Genomic DNA, 22,075 nt, shown 5'->3' with positions numbered 1-22,075 from the left:
TGGCAAAGAGGCAACATATAGCACATACACTGGCTCAGTAGGAACCCTGGAAATGATACCACTCTCTGACTCACACATAAAATAAAAGGGATGCCTAACTTGACACTACCTGTTTTCAAACATGTATAGGGAGTGTACCATGTGCATCTGACATAGGCAGCCCTGCAGCACCACCTGAGGCATGATTGCCATGTTTTAAGCAACATAAAGCAGTGCTAAGCAGCTTTTACCACTGTTTAGCATATTTAAGCGCAATTGCATGGAGCTGCACACTGCTCAAACTAGCGCAACATTGAGCAACGTTGGGCAATGTTGGGCAAAGTCAGGCAAAGTCGAGCAAATTTGGGTAAACACACTCACACCTGCTTTACTGTTCCTTAACCAGTCAGGTCTGCCCAGCAGGAAAATAAAAAGCAGTGATAGGGCTCGAATTCAGGATAATGTGCACTATAGTCACAGTACTGAACCACTAAGCCATGACAGCATTTCACTGGCACTGACACAGCAGGACAATTGTAGACTAACCCAAACACAAATAAATGCTGTAACATGCCCTCTTAACTATACCCCAGGCCTATGCAGACAGATAACAGCAGGCCAGGCAGTGTGATGTGTGTTGTGTAGGCTATGAAGTCATAAACTAATATACGTGAAATTGGAAGCTAAGATCTGTAGTACAGTAGTATACCTCAAGCCAGTATGATAGGCAACAGTACAGACCGAAATGGAGTACCTGACATAGCAATGCAGGCCTAGCAAATGTGTATAAGTATCAGGTGAACCTCTCATCCTATGTACACCCACAGTAACAATCAGGTGTGCCCCCCGGGTAGAAAAGTACAAATAATAGCTGTCCCCCCCTGTATGTAGAAATGTTGATAAGTCTATGCAAAGTGACTCATGGAAGCCCTGAAGGCACAGAGTGCTTCCTGTCGATGTACAACACAAAGGTGAGCCCTGAAGTAAAAAACAACTTGAATTTTCACACACATATAGTATATATGTCCATACTGGGCATGCTCACACACTTAAATTTAGCAAATTTCAGTGAGTAAAATACTGAAAGGTCATACTGGGCATGCTCACACACTTAAATAAATAAAGCAAAGGTCAGTCAACAATATATTGAAAGGTCACACTGGGCATGCCCACGCACTTAGGCCATGTCTGAGTACAGCAGTGGGCCACACATATCTGGCAGTTGCAGTTCTTACCCCAGAAACTTGTCACTATTCACCAATCCTGCCATGCGCACACAGTGATATGAAAACAGACCCATATAATATATTGGACTCCTGTCATAATCAAACTATGTATTACAAGTACTTAAGTTTTTCAAAGAAAGTGAAAATTCAAAGAAGATCAATAAACTCTGATCAATTTCATCAATAAACAATGAGCACTCCTAACATTATCCAATCCATGTTCTGGCCAAAATATTGTCAAAGAGTCCATAGAGAACCATGAAGCTTTCTTTCGCTATGTCATAAATATCAATAAATATCAATATCAATAAAGAACATAGTGGCCTGAAATACATGCCATACACAGACCATCTCAAAATGCTCCAGCTGTACACATATCGCCTACTCAGAGATGATCTCCACCTAACATACAAAGCTATGTCAAACACAGAGCTGTTGGACATGCTCCACGTAAAACACTCACAATCTCTCTGCTCTTTGGCCACTAAACCCAGAGTGAAATACAAAAGGAAGGGGTGTATCCATTTACCTTATGGATACCCACACCTTCAGGTTAGTGGCACAGCATGAGGTCTTGAAGACCTTGGAAGTGCAACTAACATTGGGCAATGCTGCTTATCAGATTGTAGCCTGCTACAGATCACCTACCTTGTCTCAGAAACCTCACTCAGTATTCCTGAGAACAGTGGAAAATATAAAGGTCCTACCAAACACCATTATATGAGGAGATTACAACTACCCAAACATTGAGTGGGAGAATTACTCGTGTACAACGTCCTTTGCCCAATGTTTCCTAGAGTTTAAAAACTCAAACGCCATGTAACAGCTGGTCACCATGCACACTAGAGGTGACAACATACTGGACCTGATTATCACTAACATGGGGTACCAGTGTTCCACAACAGAGATAAACCCCTTGCTGGTAATATCAGATCATAAAGTAATCACACTGGACATCCACAACCCCCCCCCCAGTCCAGGAAACCACTGTGAAGACATCTTCAAAAGCAAAATGCACACTTCCCAAGACCAAAGTGGAAAGTTCCAAAGCCCCCTTGCTATAGGATAATGCTATACAATCTGCCAAATCATTTACAAGTGCATTCTATGAGCATCTACAGGGGTGCATGAATCGAGACATCCCAAATAAAACCAAGATGCACTCCTCCAAAAATAAGAAACCAATCTGGTGGTCGTTGCCCATAAATAAGCTATATGATGTACAAGGCCATGTCCAACCCGGAATTAATGGACATGCTCCACCTCAGAAAATCCAAATCCACCAGAGCTACGTGAGCGAGAGATTTGAACCTCAGCACAGAAATAAATAGGACATGCTGGAGGGGCAGATTCATAACCCAGAGGCTCCCTTCACTCTGGAATAAAATCCCAGTCCATGTTAGGCAGATCCCCTCACTGACTCTCTTCAAGAGAAATCTTGATGAGTGGATGGGAGATCGTAGGTTTACCCTGGGGGTCACTTCTGTGTCACTGCTAGACAGAGGTACAGTAAACTAAACCTTAAAATGTGCACAGTATACTCATTCCAAGGGGTGGCGAAAGCCAAACACACTCTGGCTAGGCTTATAAATGCCCTAGGGCAGATAGCCTAGTATGAACCTATGAACCTATGAACAGAAGGAGGAAACAAACACATGATAGAGCAAACTTCACAAAAGGAAAGGCATCACTGATCATTATTAGGAAGAAACAATGATTGTCCATAAAATAAGCCAAGGCCAGTTTCTAAATAGAAATTGCCAAGGAATGTAAGAATAACAACCACAAAGCCTTCATTATCTATATCAAACATTTAGGTGGCAACTTTCAAATATGCTGTCAGCTACTGCAAAATGGCAAGAAATACACTGAACCATCTAACATTACCCACATCCTAGGGGGCAGGTTCAGTGCAAAACCACCCCCCCCATCACCCCCAAAAGGGCCTGTGTCCATCCCAGAAGAATGCAGAGCCCCAGACTTCATGGACATGCAGGTAAAAACAGCCCTCTCCAAAGCTAAGAACACAGCATCAATGGGACTGGATGGTGTCCCAGGCTGCATCTTACACCAGCCAGAAAAGGAACTACACCCTCACCTACATTCACTGTTCAGACTCAACCTTACCACAGGCTATGTACCCAAAGAATGGCATAGAGCAACAGTCATCCAGCTCCACAAAGGGGGTGCCACAACAGAACCTGGAAACCATTGCCCTATAGGCCTACTCAGCCTGGTCTGCAAAGCTATGGAGCAAATTATCATGGAACCCATAAAGAGAGACATTGGGGACCTGCAGATACTGGACTCTACCCAACTTGCCTTTGTTAAAGGCAGATCCTGCCTCCTAAACCTAGTTGAGGTATTTGAAACAGTTACCAAGGACATAGATGGAGGTGAAACTAGTCCACACAGCCCACCTGGACCTCACTAAGGCCTTTCAACACCATTCCCCACTCTGTCATCATGGACAAGCTTACCAGCTTGAATATTAACAGCTATGTCACATGATGGGTGGCCAACTGGCTCACAGATCAAACAAACATGTTCAGAGTTGTGGGTGTCATGTCTGACTCTAAACCAGTCACAAATGGCATCCCACAGGTCTTGGTCCTGGGACCCCACAACCCACTTTGTCTATTCTGATGATGTCACCATCCTACAAATATACCTGTGGAAAGAAGAGCTCACAGTAATGTGCATAGCGCGTCATATAAATGCATACTTCTCTAATATCATAAAGTAGTTAGGTAGGGGTTTAAATTGTGCACTTGACAACTGTGTGTGTGATCTACTTGTAGAGGAGCAACCTTTTTGGAGACTACTGAAACACCTTAAAAGTGGTATACTTATCTTTGTCAAGTCTGATGAGGTCACCATCCTACAAATATACCTGTGGAAAAAAAGAACTCCCAGTAATGTGTATAGTGTGTTGTGTTAATGCATACTCCTTCAATATCATAAAGTAGTTAGGTAGGGGTTTGAATCCTGCACTTGACAACTGTGTGTGTGTGTGTGTGTGTGTGTGTGTGTGTGTGTGTGTGTGTGATCTCCTTGGAGAGGAGCAACCTTTTTGGAGACTACTAAAACACCTTAAAAGTGGTATACTTATCTTTGTCAAGTCTGATGATGTCACCATCCTACAGATATACCTGTGGAAAGGAGAACTCTCAGTAATGTGTATAGTACGTTGTGTTAATGTGTACTATTCTAATATCAGAAAGTGGTTAGGTAGGGGTTTGAATCCTGCACTTGGTGAGTGTGTGTGTGCCCTATGTGTGTGACACTGTTGGTCAATGTGTTGTGGGTTTTGCTTTTACATGACATATCACAATGACAACAGTATGTGCATTGCACATGTCAGGTAGCTGTGTGGCAAATACATATACGTACATGTGACCTCAATTATTTCATAGGTGGGAACCCTGCTTTCTCCATGAACACATCTGTTATCTTTGCCAGAGTGTGCTGCCACTTTACAGACCTTAGGTAGCATCCGTATGCTTGTGACAAGCCCAGGCATTGCAGTGATCCCTGGTCTAGGTCATCCGTGTCACACACACTAATTACAGTTTCTATTGAATAGTGTGAGTGAGGGTTTATGCCTGAGGTATATTTCAGACCTGTTCAAACACAGCAAAGTCTGTCAATGATGGATATTCATTATAGGTGTACAACAACCTTTGTGGATATGCATGCAGACCCCTTATTGCTTATGTGATCCACCGAGGGATTTCAAAATACCTTTGGAAATGTGATTACCAAATGAGAGATGACATAACACTTGGCTGTATGTACACATCAGTACCTGTTCTACATGTTGGGGGCTACTACCTATGTCATACTGTGGGGATTCTATGTTTTGTAAAAGTGGATGACTATGCTTTAGTTGGCTTCTAGCTTTACAGCATGGGTTTCACACCAGTCATCTGTCTCACTATATATGACTCTGTCTCTCTCTCTCTCTATATATATATATATATAGATATAAATATATATATACATACATATACACATCCATTGGTGTACATATACATATACATATAGGCAAATATACAGTCCACCTTTCATGGTGGGAATATCAATTATGCAAAGGATGTGAGGTGTACAGTAATGTAATGATATTGCACAGTCTTGTGAGAAATGCATTGAAGGTGTTCTCAGCCCATGTAGCTTTAGCAAGCCTCACTGGCTGCAACATTGCAAACTTAACAAATCACACCCACAGTGTTTAACCACCGCATGTCATATACTAGAACTCTATGCTGTCTGGTTTGCCAAACACTACAACCTACATGCAAATATGCACATAACAACCTTCACCAACATATATATGTCCACCCTTCACATGCAGTTGCAGTATGTCCCTTGCTCTATGCACATGTACAGATGTTAATATATCTGACACATATACATCCCTCCGTATGTGTGTGCCATACACACACAAGGTCCACACTGTTGTACGTCCCGGGACCTCATGGCTGACCTGTTGGACCTTGCTGCAACATGAACAGGTGTCACATGTGAGCACACAGTAATATTAGAGGGTGTGTATAGAGCTTCAAATGCAAGATTAGCATACTAGCCTGGTACAGCAGTTGCCAATGCTAAACTGCACGTTAATAAGGCTATCATGCATGTGTTACTCTGTCACATCCATATTTGTATGGCCTTTTGCGCTACTCCCCCAAACAGCCATTGTCCACATTACTGTAAAGAGCACAGCTAACATGGATCAGATGTTTGACATGTAATGCTGAGCTACATATGTCACAGTTATGTCCCCCTGCACACAGCTACACACTGATTTGTCCATAGCAGTAGTTATGATTGGCATCTGTGCATGGATACATACTGCTGCCACATATGGATGTTTCAAAGTATATAGAGTACTCTTCAAAAACATCTACTACATGGCAGTAAATACATATCTGTTACATACCTTTCCTTTGTATGTGTTGGTATTATTAATTTCCATGTTCCTTTTGCTTTTGAGTTTGCTTTTGCTGTTAATGTCTCTCTCTCTCTCTCAGTGTCTGCAATGGAATGATTGCGTGTGTGGGCAGCAAGTACAGCCTGCTTTTATAGGTATCTGTACATGTGCATGTGATGGCCTCTGCACCAAGTGGTGGCCGCCATTTGGTAATTGCATGCAGCCTGCTGTGTGGTAATTGCAGTACTCACTGTCACAGCAACCCAATGCTATAAATTGCTAAGTCAGGTAGGCGTAGCCCTTTCAGCTTTCTAAAGTGGGGCTCATACCTGTTTGCTGTGGACACTGTTGTTTAAGTCAGAAGGTTGGTATAGTTCTTATATCTAAAGCTAGGGGTGTAGCCAGTGATTTAAATGTTGTACTCAGACCTGAATGTTGCCACTTCCAGTACAAACTTGTCAGTGTAGAATTGTACTCACCCCTGCAAATGCTAACACAAGATACATGGTAGTATGTAATTTCTTTTCTACTTATACAATTAACTGCCATACAGAAGTAGTTATTGAGATGTATTATTTTGGCACATGAACTGTTTGTGAACTGCTATACTGTGAATATTAATGTACTCACTTCTGGACAGTTTGTGCTTTTTCAGTGTTGACATTAGCACAGGCTGTTCATGAAAACTGGACAATTCCAGTACTGAGTATGCTTACCTACATCCTTGGTAGACCCTGAACACACAGGTATATTGTACATTTGGGTAGGGATGTAGACGTAAAGAGAGAATTATGTATTATTGTGTAAATGTTATATTGCTGGACTTAAAGGGTTGCTGTGTACCTGTTAGCTTATCAAGGCAAGTAGTCTATCTGCATAGCTCCCAACTGTGGACCTATCCAGATGGTAGCCAGATGTTAGCTTGTTGTTCTTTGTCTGTGCAACACACAGGTCTTTTCAGCACTGGCACAATGGCATTGTTACAGTTAGTTGCTACCAGTACATGGCTAGATCCTTTGGTATTTCAGTGTTGTACTCCTACACAAGGGTATGCTTGTGGATCTCCTTCCAAAGCTATTTGAACAGTGTGTAACAGCAGAAAAGCTGATATGCCTGTGTGTTTCTGCCACTGCCAGGCCTCTGGAACACTCAGGTACTTATTTGAACAGAGTCAGGGTAAGGTAGGTAAAAGTGAGGTACACCTTCAAAATAATAGAGACAGTAAGTGGAGACTTTGAGAGAACCAGTGCATATGGATTACTACACCTTTTCTGAGGTACATGCATGTCTAATTCTTATTATTGTCATTATTCGTTAAGTGTAATACCCCACCTTACTTCGTGAGAATCAGTGCGTATGGATTACTACACCTTTTCTGAAGTACAAGTGTGTCTAACTCTTATTATTGTCATTATTCATTAGGTGTAAAACCCCACCTTACTTCGAGAGAACCAGTGCATATGGATTACTACACCTTTTTTGAGGTACGAGCATGTCTAACTCTTATTATTGTCATTATTCATTAAGTGTAACACCCCACCTTACTTCGAGAGAACCAGTGCATATGGATTACTACACCTTTTCTGAAGTACAAGCATGTCTAACTCTTATTATTGTCATTATTCATTAGGTGTAACACCCCACCTTACTTCAAGAGAACCAGTGCATATGGATTACTACACCTTTTCTGAAGTACAAGCGTGTCTAACTCTTGTTATTGTCATTATTCATTAGGTGTAACACCCCACCTTACTTCGAGAGAACCAGTGCATATGGATTACTACACCTTTTCTGAAGTACAAGCGTGTCTAACTCTTATTATTGTCATTATTCATTATGTGTAACACCCCACCTTTCTGCCTAACGTCAGTACTTTTCAGAGGGATTCAGAGGGACACAGCTAACATATGTTTCAAAATCAGGGACATCCCTGAAAAGTAGTCACAGTTGGGATGTATGTCCTCTGCCCTAATCAGATATTCCACTGTTTGTCCTGCTATGATACTGTGTGTGGGTTGTAAAGTGCTGCTGTAACATTATTTTCTGCTAGAATAGCTGGTTCTCTTATCACAGTCATGTAATGCAATTCCACAACAACGGCTGGTAAAGTTCCACAGAACAAGTTTTGTGTTATGGCATTCCTATTTTTCCTTTACATTCACTCATTCTGATGCATGATATATTTATTTCAGCACCAACTTGTTTGTCTACCGTAGCTTAGTGGCACTTCATGCAGTCGAGTGTGTCCAAGGTCTGGAGTTTGAGACTGACACAGGTGTTTATTTTGCTGTTGAGCAAAACAAGGGCCCTGACATACAGAGTGACTAAGGCACTTTTAAGCAGTTGTAAGTGGGTTTGCACTGCTTTGCATGAAGCTTAGCAATACTTAGCACACAAGAGCACACTCGCACAAACACGCTTACTACTGCTTAATAGTGCTTACTCCCGCTAACCCCCGTGCTCATTTCTTTGAAAGAAAAGAAAATGGGGAGATAGGAAAGTGGTGAAAAAGGGGCACAAAGAGGGAAAGACAGTAGTGAAAACAGCTTGGGATGTGCTGGACAGGTGTAGGGAAGGTCCATAGCTGCCCATTTCTTTAACAGCAACAGCTGTGCATATGCAATAAATTTGGAGGGAAATATGAAACCTTCCACCCCTGAGAGAGGGTGAGGACAACAAAGTATGCTGTACTGCCAATTAAATATCAGTTTATGTGTCCAGCGGACATGTGTGCAAAATGGGCAGCTATGTATGGGGCGTATTTTTTTTTTTGGGTGCAGATTGCCCTTTTTTTTCAGTTGAGAGTGGAATGTGGGGTATGGTAAGTAGGTATATTTGGGGAGGTAGGTTGGGGAGGTAAACAGACAAGACAAACAAGATGCATACAGGGGCAGAATATGACACATGTGGTGGGAGAACAATATTGATGGGGAAGGATGTTTGTAAATCGCAAGACCATGAGCCCACAGATGGCAACAGTGGAACTGAGATCCCCACCCATGGGTAATCACAAATGCACCTTCACAGCCCAGAGGGTGGCTGTGCTGGGGGCTGCATAGGATTGGAAGGCTTACCCATGAGTAGCGCCACTCATGCCTCAAACTGGCATAGAGGATCAGCAACTGAACACTCGATCTCCCTACGCACCACAGCCCAGACCATTTGGAGGGTGATAGGTGGCCCTCCTCTGGCCACGCTTGCATAGGGGGATGAGCACTATCCCCTGCAGTGCTTCCACCCGAAGGTGGCACAGGGCCAATGGAGGAGGATGTCCCAGGCTGGGCACCGGACCTGCTGGTGCCAGGTGCCATCGCCAGCTGAGGTGGAACAGGTGGGTCTGCTGGGACTGGCCTTCCCATACGTTCTATGTTTAGGAGGATTTAATGACAATATGGGTTGGTAACAGCCAACAGCATTCCAAATTAGTTGTACCAGCATGCAGTAGTATTCCCATTAACCCAACACACCAAAGTGCCAACAGTTGAACAGCAAGCATAACACATGCATATATAGCACAACAGCAGACATTCCAACAGCATAGAGGATTGACTGGTGGCAACAGGCCACCAAGATTGTGGTATTTGAACAGGGCACATGCATCAAAGCAAATGCAGATATCTATAAACCAATAGGACATATGTCCCAACAAATGTTTTGAGATTAGACATACCCATTGAGTTGTGGAATTGCATTGTTTATGCACATACAGTAGGGTGTAAAAAGATACCTCCATTAGCAACTTATATATATTTATAGTTTACAGTATATTCCTGTTGACTGCAGGTATATATACCCTACATGTATTATTACACTAGGCAATGTCCGTTAATTTGTGAAATGGGTTTTGCTAGTTCTTTATATACCTGACCTGTATCTGACATACAAACTGTCCAGGATGCAGATGTTACTGCTATGTATTTATATATTTTATTTATATTTATATATCTACATATCTGGATGTGTTCAGGTGACATTATCAGGTATATTTTAACAGCCCCCTACATTTCTAGCAGCACACTGACATTTCTGGGGAACACAATAACAAGCTACTCATGTGCCAGATTAACCTATACATGCTGGCCATGAACCAACAGTTGAGGACTGTATATATCCTTAACAGCTACTGGTACTCCCTTCATCCACTTTATATGGGCCTACCCAAGTGTGGGTTGACAGCGCTTAATACAACAGTACTATTTCTATAATGCAAGAGTACAACAACATATCGAAGAATGTGACATGGACACACTCCAGGAATTATACCTTTATTAATTACATTACACACTTTTCTAGAGGCTCTCTCATTTATTTGATATATCAGTGCATGCAGAAGACTTATTCAAGATGTATTATACCTTTATTAATGGGTTACAACACTCTTTTTCAGGCTCTCTCACTTATTTTATATAACAGTACATGCGGAGAAATTATTCAAGACTTATACCTTTATTAATGGGTTACAACACTCTTTTTCAGGCTCTCTCACTTATTTTATATAACAATACATGCAGAGAAGTTATTCAAGACTTATTATACATTTATTATTGGGCTACAACACTTTTTTCATGCTCTCTCACTTATTTTATATAACAATACATGCAGAATAATTACTAACCTGCCTGGTGGCACAGCCTTAGCAGCCTATCTGCATAGGCTTGCTGATTCGCAGCACGGACACCTGTAGCTGTGAGGTAAATGAAGTGATATTGAGACATATACCTATCCATAATACAGACTAAAATAGCAATTCTTACATACTTCATTCCATGGCTGCCTACTCAGTAGTAGGGCATTTTCCATCCCACGGGCCTCCTGTATCCACTGGTTCAGTTGGTCCTGCTTCCGTCTCTTCAGGTCTGAGTAGTGGTGTCTGACCTGCTCACCAGTACAAAGGACGCCTGTGGCACTGGTGAGATCATGTGCTAGATGGTTCAAGGTTTCTGCTTTGTATTCAGTGCCCTGGAACTGGCCCTGCTGGAGTCTGTCATCATGATTATGGATGAGGAGCCAAACCATCACTTTTGACTCCTCAATGCCCCACCGTTGCACTCGAAAACTAGAGCCCTCTCCATCACCCGTCATGCTGCCTGCAGATGGGCGCTACAACCAGTTATGGCAAGTATTCCCGCCTATGGGGCTTAAATATGCCTCATTTCCCGCACTTATTTGTGATTGCCCACTTTTGAAAATCTCAGCTGAAAGCACATTTGCTTAGCACTGGGTAAACTTTCATTAATATGTATGTGTGTGTTGAAAGTGCATGCATATCAAAAGCTGTCATGACTTAGTGGTTCAGTACTGTGATTATGGTGCACAGTATCCTGGGTTCGAGGCCTGACATTGCTTTTTATTTTACTACTGGCAAGACCGGCTAGGAGGTGTGGCTGTGTTTAATTGACTTTGCTCAACTTTGCCCAACGTTGCTCTATGTTGCTTTACATTGCCCGATGTTACTTTAGTTAGCACGGTGCGCAGCTACGCGCAAACATTTTTTTTTGCGCTAGTTGGCATGATGCGCAGCTCCGTGCAAAGCCATTGCGCCAGTTAAAGCAGTGCTAAGCTATGAGCAATTATACTTAAATGTGCTTAATACTGGTAAACTTTGCAGTGCTTCACATTGCTTAAGATACGTTACTTATGCATTCATCAGTATGCATAACTATTTTGCCTTCTTATATATATAAAATATCATTTACTACTACATAGGCCATTTCAGTGATTTCTACTAATATTTAAAAGATAAATGTCTGGAATTATTTTCTATACAGATTTCCTACAGAAAATAGAAAGGGGATTGGTGGGACTCGAACCGGGAATGCCTCCCCTTTGTGCGAAGGCTCTACCACTACGCTAGTGCTATTTGGCTTAATTTGCATATAAGTTTCTTATTATCCTCTTCGATCTCTAAAGTGCTAACTGTAGCTTAGCAATGGGCAAATGGGCAAACCTGCGCAAACATGTGCAAATACGGGCAGCTATATCAGGAATAATAATAAAAAAAAGGAAAGTTTTACATTTTATAATTGTACAGGGGTTTAGAATGTGGGGGAGTGTAGTGTTGGGTATGTACACATTTGAGCGGACTCACTCATTTCAGTTGACATTTTCAGATTGAGGGACTTGCAGGGGTGTGGATTTTTGGACTGCTCGGCAGTCCAACACACCCCCTGCACATGTGCATGCTCCATGTTAGCCTTAGAGTTGAGTCAGCGCGTCTTGAATATGCATTGTGCGCTGATGTCTTCCTCTTAGGCTGCAGTTTCCGTGTAAGACTTATTTAGTCTTACACGAAGGATTAGTGAATCCCGGCCTTTATCTTTTCTTCATGATCTGTAGCAATATAAGGAAATACATACTTACTCATGCAAAAATGTCATAAACTGAAATTCTCCAAAGTAAATTATATTTTGCCTAGTCTTTAAAACTCTGTTTTCTACACATATGAATTTTTACTTCAGTTCTTCATGTGTCTGAATGCCTATTCGGAATTTTACAATGACTAGTCATTATTATTCAAAAATGTGCACAGTGATTGGGCAGACCACCCAGACTGCCCATTGTAAATATGGCATATACCAATAGAAAAACATCTGGCCATTAAAGTACCATTTAGCAGCCAGACTTTTCTATTGGAATATGCTATATACAAGAAAAAAAACAGGTACATTCTGCAACAGGAAATAAATAGAAATGTGCCTGATTTTCCTTGTATTTCTGAGCTGTCCCTCCTTAAATCTTGGCTGACTGTCATATCTCTCAATTGCCCCGATCTTTTCAGAATGTCCAGAGTGTTGTCTCATAGTATCAGTCTTTTCCACATAAAAAAATAGTTTTCTAGCGAGTTAGTGGGGTTGAAGTCATTAAAGAATGACAGGCTTCATCTCCTTCAAAAATGCATGCTAAAAACAACCACAGAGATTCTCTTTTCTAGGTTGCTTCTCTTCACAAAGAAAAAAAAATAGCAATAGAGATTCTGTTTTGCAATGTAACTCCCATATACCTGTACAGTACAGCAGAAAACATGGAATAATAGGAAAATACATGTAGCAACACTAAGGCACCATTATAGAAATAAATTATTTAAGAATGGCAAGCAATTTCTTTCTTAAATAATGTCACTGTATAATAGCAATTTGCCCTTGTAATCAAACCGTGCCAACCGTGAGTAAATCCTGATAAACCCACACCAACTCATGGCTTATTGTTTAATTAAATTTCAAAACAAAAACAATATATATTACTACAATATACTTGATATAGTTACAAGGAATCTAATAAGGTCATGTTAATTTAGTCTTAAATTGTTTATGTTTAGGTAAGGTATGCAATATTATACATTGATGTTACTTTCTTCTGACAAAAATACAAAAAATTCAGTTTTGCTTATTAAGTTACATACAAACAATGGACTGTGATGAGTTTAGATAGTTTAAACTAATTTACTTTGATTCTCTTTTGAAGTATTTGATCTCACCAAAAATTTAAAGAAACATTTAGTCTAAAGTTTGTGGTGGTATTTGGGATGTTTTGGCATTAATGTCACATGTATTTAAGAAGAGAATGCCAGTGGTGAGAATGATATAATCTTGCCAAGTGGTTCAATGTGGACAAAAAGAACAAGCAGGGGGATTCAATAAAGTCTACACGGTCACTTTTCACTGTGTGTGCATCAAGGCATGATGTGTACAAGGGAGTAGAAAGTTTTTGAGTCAGTAGGTGCTGTGTAAAGGCACACACCCCCATGCAAACAAGGTAAACACTCATGCTAATTGCAACATAAGCAGCTGAGTTACATGATGTTTAACCAATCTAACAAGGTGGAACTATTCAACAAGCTATAAAACAACCACATTGTCTCCATGCTGGTGTTTCCTATGAATTTGAAAACTTTTGGAATACAGCCATGGAAAGGAGTCTACATGAACAGTATAAAAAGTAAAAGGTGTGAGATTTGTACAGAACTGATCTTAACATGTGACAGCATTGGATACAGACTGGATGCAACAAAAGGAGAGTAACAACAGCAGCATAGTCTTTTTTGTGCCATAACAGAAATGCAGCTTTACTTCCCTACACACACATGAACAGTACATTTGCATGTAATGCAGGCAGATAAAAGTGTAAAAGTGTGTGACAATCAAAATAAATATACAAACAATTAAACAGACTATTCTTAGTTACATATCAGCATATGCAATATGTAGCTGATGAAATGTAGGCATATTATCTAAAAAACAGTACTCTACTGTGCAGATATATTCCAAAGTAATATTCTCATCTTCCATGTTCAACACATAAACAATTCAGTTCCCTTTCACTTTCCCTAGCTGTCTGGTGTAGATTCAGGGCTGTCAGCATGGTGAAGATGCAAATGAGGTCTGAACTTATTAAAATAACTGAATCCCGTAAAATTGTATCATTGTAGGGATGTAAACATAGTGCAAGCACGCCCTCAGTGTTTGTGTTTAATGATTGGCAACTGTGAATGCTTACATCAGGTGGGTGTGTTAGGTCAGACTTACAAAGTGTTACATGTACATCTGTCAAGGCTGGAAATGCAAGTAAGCAGTGCACAATTCACAGGTTATGTTTCATTAACATCTGACCTTATCTTCATGTGTTGGTAAATTATGTTTCTCTGTCAGTTTTTTATTATTATTTTATTTTTAGGCCACTATTTGCATGATGCAGCACTTAGCACAATCATGGGAAATGTAGGGATGAATGGAAGTGTTGGCTGTGCTTATCTTGTTTGTGCAATGTTGAACAATGGGCAAAAGGGAGACCTTAAGAATGATTAGTAAATAAGGGAATGTTATGTAAATATTCTAGTGGCAGCATTGCTAATGTATGACAGTATTTAGTCTGTGGAATACACCTACTACTTAACTGACTCTGTGGCAGCAGGTGATAATGTTGTTAATGCAGTGATGTTTTTTTTCCTGAGCCCAGATGGTACTGGGCTCGAATACAGGTGTATGTCATACTGTAAAATACTTTTAATTACAGAGTGATAATGCAATGACATGAATTGTTTATACAAGATGTGTTGTGTGTGTTGGCATATGCAGTGGTGTTAAGCAGCAGTCTGATGGGGTAACAGTACCTGTTTGCCGCCACTCACCCTTGGTGCACGATGAACATCTTTGCATGAAAATGGAGCCCGAAAAGTGAAGGGTTCCATTGCTTCTCCAGTATTGTTAAAGTCAAAACATCAATACAATATAATGTCTCTTTTGCATGTACCTTAACAGACATGCAGCAGCTGGAGAAACCACTGGACTTTCTCAGCAAGATAACACAGAGCCTACAAACTACATCATTATGTATGTGGATAGATTAAAATCCATGTCACTGTAAACTTTATCGTATAGGATGAGGTGACTTCTGCCTGGCCCCCAGACCAGTCTCTGACCCTGCCCTGGTGGAAGTACTGCAAAAATCTGAAATAGCTGATGACATCAGCAGTGTCTGTTGAAAATACTGTAATAACAGTGTTACACATGCTGCAGTAAAAGGCTCTCTGTAATTTTAAGCAAGAGCGCACGCGCACACACACACACACACACACACACACACACACACACACACACACACACACACACACACACACACACACACACAGTTGACAACAATGAGAACAGAACCCCTACCTATTTAAGTACACTGATTAGAAAACACAATACTTAACACAAGGGCCACTGCACAAGTATGACTTTTGCAAGACTGCAGTGTAACTTATAGTACATGACATCAGCAGCCCATGTGTGAGACAAGATGTTGGCAGGCCTGCATAGGTTCATAGATTCATGGGTTCATACAAGTCTACTACCATAATGCCACTAGGTTCGTAGGAGGTTCCAAGCCTAATGGCCCTAGGGCCTTTTCAAGGCTAGCCAGATTGCATCATATTTCCTTTATAAACCAAGATATGAAGACCATATTTGTGAATACATGATCAGCACTGTTTATGCCTTTCTAGGAGTGACACAGGTGAAACCCCCAGGGTAAATGTATGATTTCCCATCCAATTGTCCAAGTTACACTTAAATAGGGTCATTGCAGAGCTCAGTTTCACATGAAATGGCAGTTTTTTCCATAGGAGTGGCCATCTCTGGGAGGCATAACTGTCTCCCCAGCATGTCCTGTTGATGTCACAGGCTTGGTTAAGGTCCCCAGGGTGAGTGAGTCTTGTGCCATTTGATTTTCTGAGGTGCAGCATTTCTATTAAGGCAGGGTTCTAGACTGGTCTTTAGGCCAGCCACAAGTCACTTCTCAGTAGTCTATAAGATACAGAGTACAGTGACATGGCTTTCAGTTTGCGTTGGAAGACTCTGGATTTTCTTAGTGAGAAACCTCTGAGATCTCTCCAACAGCTGCAGGTGTCTGGTGAGGTACATGCAAAAGGGATCACTGTACTCTATTACTGGCCTGGTCTTGGATGCTATGCCCTTAAGTATGAAGTGTGGTGCATGAAAGACCTTCCTTACCACTGTGGTTATATGATGATCAAAGCTGAGGTTGCTATCAACCTGCATTCCCAAATCTCTCACCATTGGGTTGGAACATAGGTGGGTATTATTAATAGTGTGATTTCCATGAACTTCTTAGCCAAAAGGAATAATAATACATTTTTTGGGTTAACTTTAAATCTGTGGCTTTGGCAATAACAATTTATGTATGTAACCCATTTTACAGTATGTTGATATTGTATGGGGATTCAACAACTGCACCCAGTTTGCAGTCAACAGCAAACTTGGTGAGGCATAGATCATCTGTTGTCACCTGATTTTCTGAGAAATACATTCCAAACAGTAGAGGCCCAGAACAGACCCTTGTGTGACACCACTGGTAACAGGTTTGCTGGAATCCCCATCTATGACTGTATGCGTTCAGTTGGTCAGCCAGTTGGCTAGCCATCTAATGATGTATTGGTTAATCCCCAGCTGTGTGAGTTTTACAATGATGCCTGAATGGGAGATTGTGTCAAAGCCTTTGGCCAAGTTGAGATAGGCACTATGTACTAATTTGGCTTCATCCAGGGCTTTCATGACACTCTCAAATAATTCCAATAGGGTTAACAGGCATGATATGCCCTTAATGAAGGCAAACTGGGTCAGGTGAAGAGTTTGAATGTCACGAACGTCGATGATAACATTGTTGATAAGGTCAAAGATGATTCTGTCCATAGCCTTACATACAAGACTGGTTATGGCTTATGGATGTATAGTTCCCCAAGTTGCTTGAGGGACCCCCTCTGTGCAAGGGGATTACAGTTGCTGTTTTCCACTCTGCCTGGACAAAGCCAGTACTTTGACTGTGGTTGAAGAGAGTAAATAGTGGTTCTGCTAACTCTTGCTTTAGTCCATGTAGTAAGAAGCCTGGATATTATCTGGTCCCATAAAGGCTTTGTTTTTGGTCTTGACGAGTGAGGTTATGACCTGTTCTTTAGAGATAATAGGTAGAGAAGTGTTGATAGGTATGCTTTGAGGTATGATTGGTGGAGACAGGGGCATGAATGTTTTGCCAAACCACACTGCTAACAGGTTGACTATGTCCTCAGGTTCAGTATGAGTGGTGCCATCTACTCTGAATTTGGTGCAAGGCCGGGCCTTCCTTTTTGCATTACAGACAGGGTCTACTTCAGAAGACTAAAAAACCAAAAGACTGAATCCCAAAAGACTGAAAATTCAAAATACTGAACACAATTTTAATTCAGTGGGCAAGGCCCCCTGCACCCCTCATGTGGGGGTTGCACCTCCCACACACTCCGCAACCACTACTAACTACATAGACCAACTCCAGCATCACACAACAGTGGAGAAGGTGCAAATTCCATCATTCAGTATTTTGAAATTTCAGTCTTTTGATTTTTCACTCTTCTGAAGTAGACCCTACAGACATAGCTAAAGAATCCCTTGTAATTATCCTGAGCTATGGACACTAATTTAGTTCTGTAATTAGTTTTAGAGGACTTTACAAGATGTCTAATTTGCTTGTTCCAGTTATGGAGGATGTTCTTCTGCTAAGGCTGTTCCCTCTTATTCCTGGACATCAGTTTCTTTCTCTTGTTGCATAATCTATTTATGTTAGATGTCCATCATGTTTTTCATGAGCAAGTTTCGATCTATTGGGTACAGCTACGTCTATACACTTGTAAAGGTGTTTACTGTCAATGGTGGCAGGAAGTTTGAAACTATTTATGCCATTGCTTAGGATAATATAGTTTGCTTTGGAGACATTTTTCAACCTTTTGGATCCTTGGGGGGGGGGGGGTCAGGTACAATTGTTAAATTGTATGTGACCGATTAATGGACAGACCTTACCAGGAAGGTTCTCACAGATGGGGTGTACAACAATCTCCCATGTTGGTGAGTACTAGGCCAAGGACATTCAATGTCCTTGTGGGGGTGTGACTAACTGTTTTAGAATATTCATGTTTACAAAGTGCAGGAACCTTAGTGTGAGCATGTTTGAGCTCATATATGTATTCCGATCAATGGAAGGATAGTTAAAGTTAACCATGCCGATGGTGTTTGGCTGTAGTATGAGTGATTCAAATAGGTCCAGGAAGGCACTGTGTGGTTTTCATGGTTCATGCTGGTGGATCTATAGCTAGCAATGATATGGATGGGGTCTTTCCTACAGTTAGTAGGACTTGGAATAACTCTAGGGAGTTGTACTGCTTAACTAGTCTTGAGGTGTATTTGTCTTTTAAGAAGATGGATACACCTCCTCCTTTAGCTCTTTCATGTTCTCTTTGTGGCCTCAACTTATGGAAGATTTTACAACCTTTCATTGTTAGAGTACTCTCTGTGGCTCTAAACTATGCCCCTGTAACTGCACAAATTTAGACATCTTCCCAAGTAAGAAGTGCCTCCATTGAATGTATTTCTGATTTAGATTCCTGACATTAAGCAATATAACCTTTTGTTTGTCTTTTGTGGATACTTTTATGTCAAAAATGTTCTTATGACATTGGACACTAACCAAAAGGCAAGAGGTGATAGATGAAGACCATCCCTGGCAAAGCAGCATGGTCTATTGACCATATCATCCCAGGTGATGTACAGACAGAAGGGAATCTTGTACTCAATTAGTGATCTGACAAGGGTGGAGTAAAACAGAACTATGACCTCTCTTGTCTTGGATGTGATGTCCATATGGATGAGGTGTGCAATGCAGAATGTGTGTATCAACACTATGGACACATAGTGATGAAAGTGTAGATTGATATGAACATGTATTCACAAGTCTCACAACATTGTGTTTGAGCTGATAGGGTTGCTATGTATATCATAATTAGCAGGGGTACTGCATTGTCAAAGTGAATAATGAGGCATTGTTTACTGTAAGGTTCAGTCTGTGAGGTTGACATCAATCATTTGTCTCTGTCAGCCCCTTCTGTAATATGTTACCATTGTTGGGGGAATCTATATGAGTGTGGCCAATTAACAGTCATCTGCACTTCAAGGAAGTAGTTTCCACACAGCTGAGTCCCAAGCACAGATCATTTGGGTATTCCATTGGTAAATGACTATTAGGACAGTGCAGTCTCCAACTCTGAGAGTATGCTTTCTGTTGGTGAGCCAGTTGGCTATCCATGTAGTTCTGTATGGTTTAATTCCCATGAATGGGGGATATTGTCAAATGCCTTAGATTACTGAATATAGGTGGTATGTCCTGTTATCTGTCAACCAGGTCTTTGGGTCAGTAGGAAAGAAATCCACTAGGTTCAGTAGGCAAGTTCTATCTTTAACAAACACAACATGGGTCATCTCAAGTGTTCTGAAGATCACCAATGTCCCTGAGGATAAGGTCCATGCTGATCCCTTCCCTAACCTTGCAGATAAGCCTTGTTAGGCTTATTGGTTAATAGGTGTAGTTCTGCATGCTACCAGACTGATGTGCATTGCATATAACACATTTGATATTACTTTCTGTAATGCAGGTGATATATGCGTGGAAAAATGTACTGAGACACCAGGGTTGCAGTGCCGGGGGAGTGGGTGGACACATGGCTGTATTGTAAATATGTAACACAGTGTGAGATACGACCTTCATGTTTAATGTTTCCACATTTAATGTCACGTCATACACAAGACATGGACAATAATCAGCAGTAATTCTTAATATGTAGTTCTCCATAGCACAACAAGTAGCAGGTTTGCACAATGGTTAGCAAAGTGTATACATATGAGAGATACACGTGTTTGCATGTATCTAAGCATTGCGCAAATGCAAGCCACATTGCTAAAGTCTGAGTTAGTTTTTAGTCTATGCAGCACACCTGCTACTTAACTGACTCTGTGGCAGCATGTGTTAACACATTGATACATTCCATTTTGGGGCCAGATGGCACTGGGTTCGAATCCATTTCTCTCACTCTTTTTTTTGGCCAGTGTTTGTGGGGGTGTGCACTGGAGAGCACCAAACTAGTTAGATTGTCAAACAGTATGCACACTCCAAGTAAACATGATAACTGGAATTGGTGGGAAACTGTAATTCTCTATTGCTCTTGATCCTTACTAGACATGGCAGGTATTCATGGAGAGGGGTGAGATTTAGGGCTCAGAGATGGGGTGCCCAGGAGTCCAAGATTATTGTTGGACTCCTGGTGAAACACCACAGTGCCAGGCTATTGCAGGGAGACCATTCTGGGTTTCAGTATAAGTCAGAGGCTTGGGATAGTGTGGCCGAGCTGAAACCCATCCCACCAATATCCCCTGCACTGGTGAACAATGTAGGCATTACTACAATGACATCTGGAGGAGGAACAGGGATACCCTTAACCATTGGATTGGGTAATATAGGATTGCAGACATCCCACACCTGTGTATCAACTACAGAGAGTACTTGTAAGACTTAAAAGATGAATATAGGCAAGACTGGTATTCATAGTCATATTCTGCTCTGTTCTGTTTTTTCCACAGCCAGTCTCAGTACATTTTTCTACACATATATCACCTGCCATAAAAAGGGAGGTCAATGTCAGGACCCATGGTGCTAAATTGGCGAGGGTGAGGGAGGTATGTGGTATATATATATATATATATATATATATATATATATATATATAGCTTTTTTGGCATTGTATAGAGTTATATCAAATTGAGCATTAGCCTGTAGCACAAAGCAAGAGTACAATATTAGAATTTAGTCAGAAGTTGTAGGTTAAAATACCACACTTCCCAAATATACAATACTGTTAATTCTTCAATTGTGTTTAACTTAAAGGTTTAAAGTAAAGCCTCTATACCAGTGGCACACATACCCTGCTATAAACTGTAATCTCTATAATTGAAACATGCATATGTGCAATATATGCACATGTAAAGGAGTACCTGATACAATCTGTAGTATACTGTGCATCTGTAAGGAGTTGGTCGTCTTAAAAGTAAAAGTTATCTGGTACTCTTAAGAGTAAAGGTTAGGATAATAGAGTCAAATTAATTGTATCAATATATTGTATATCACATATGAGGGTGCTAATCTTAGCTCTTTTTTTATCTCACCCAACCCTTATCTCTCTTTTTTATTTTATTTTGATTTATTTTTTAATTCTTTTGTTTTAGTTTATTGCATGTTTGTCAAAATGTGTCCATGTCATCCATATGTACCACATCACTGAGTGCTCCACATTACAGTGGGTAGGCCTGCCCCCACTGGATCTCCTTGCCACTCTCCACTGGCTACAGTACCATTGCTGAACATGTCTGGAGCCAACCTAGCAGCACCATTTCTGCTACCCCTGCACTACTCCTGCCCACTTAGGAAGTCCTGCCCCAAAGATAGTCCAGTGGTTCACTCCAGGAGCAGTGGCAGAGGTGGTGAGTTTATCACCTGCACTGAGTTGCCAGGGATGGTGCATAGGATTGTGTGCCACACTGTTGGCGCATGCCTACCCTAGCTGGAGAGACTTCTCTCCCTCATTTTA

The sequence above is a fragment of the Protopterus annectens genome, chromosome 4.part0 (assembly GCF_019279795.1).
Source record: "Protopterus annectens isolate FY-2018-M chromosome 4.part0, PAN1.0, whole genome shotgun sequence".
Lineage (NCBI taxonomy): Eukaryota > Metazoa > Chordata > Ceratodontiformes > Protopteridae > Protopterus > Protopterus annectens.
This window is presented reverse-complemented; position numbering follows the sequence as displayed.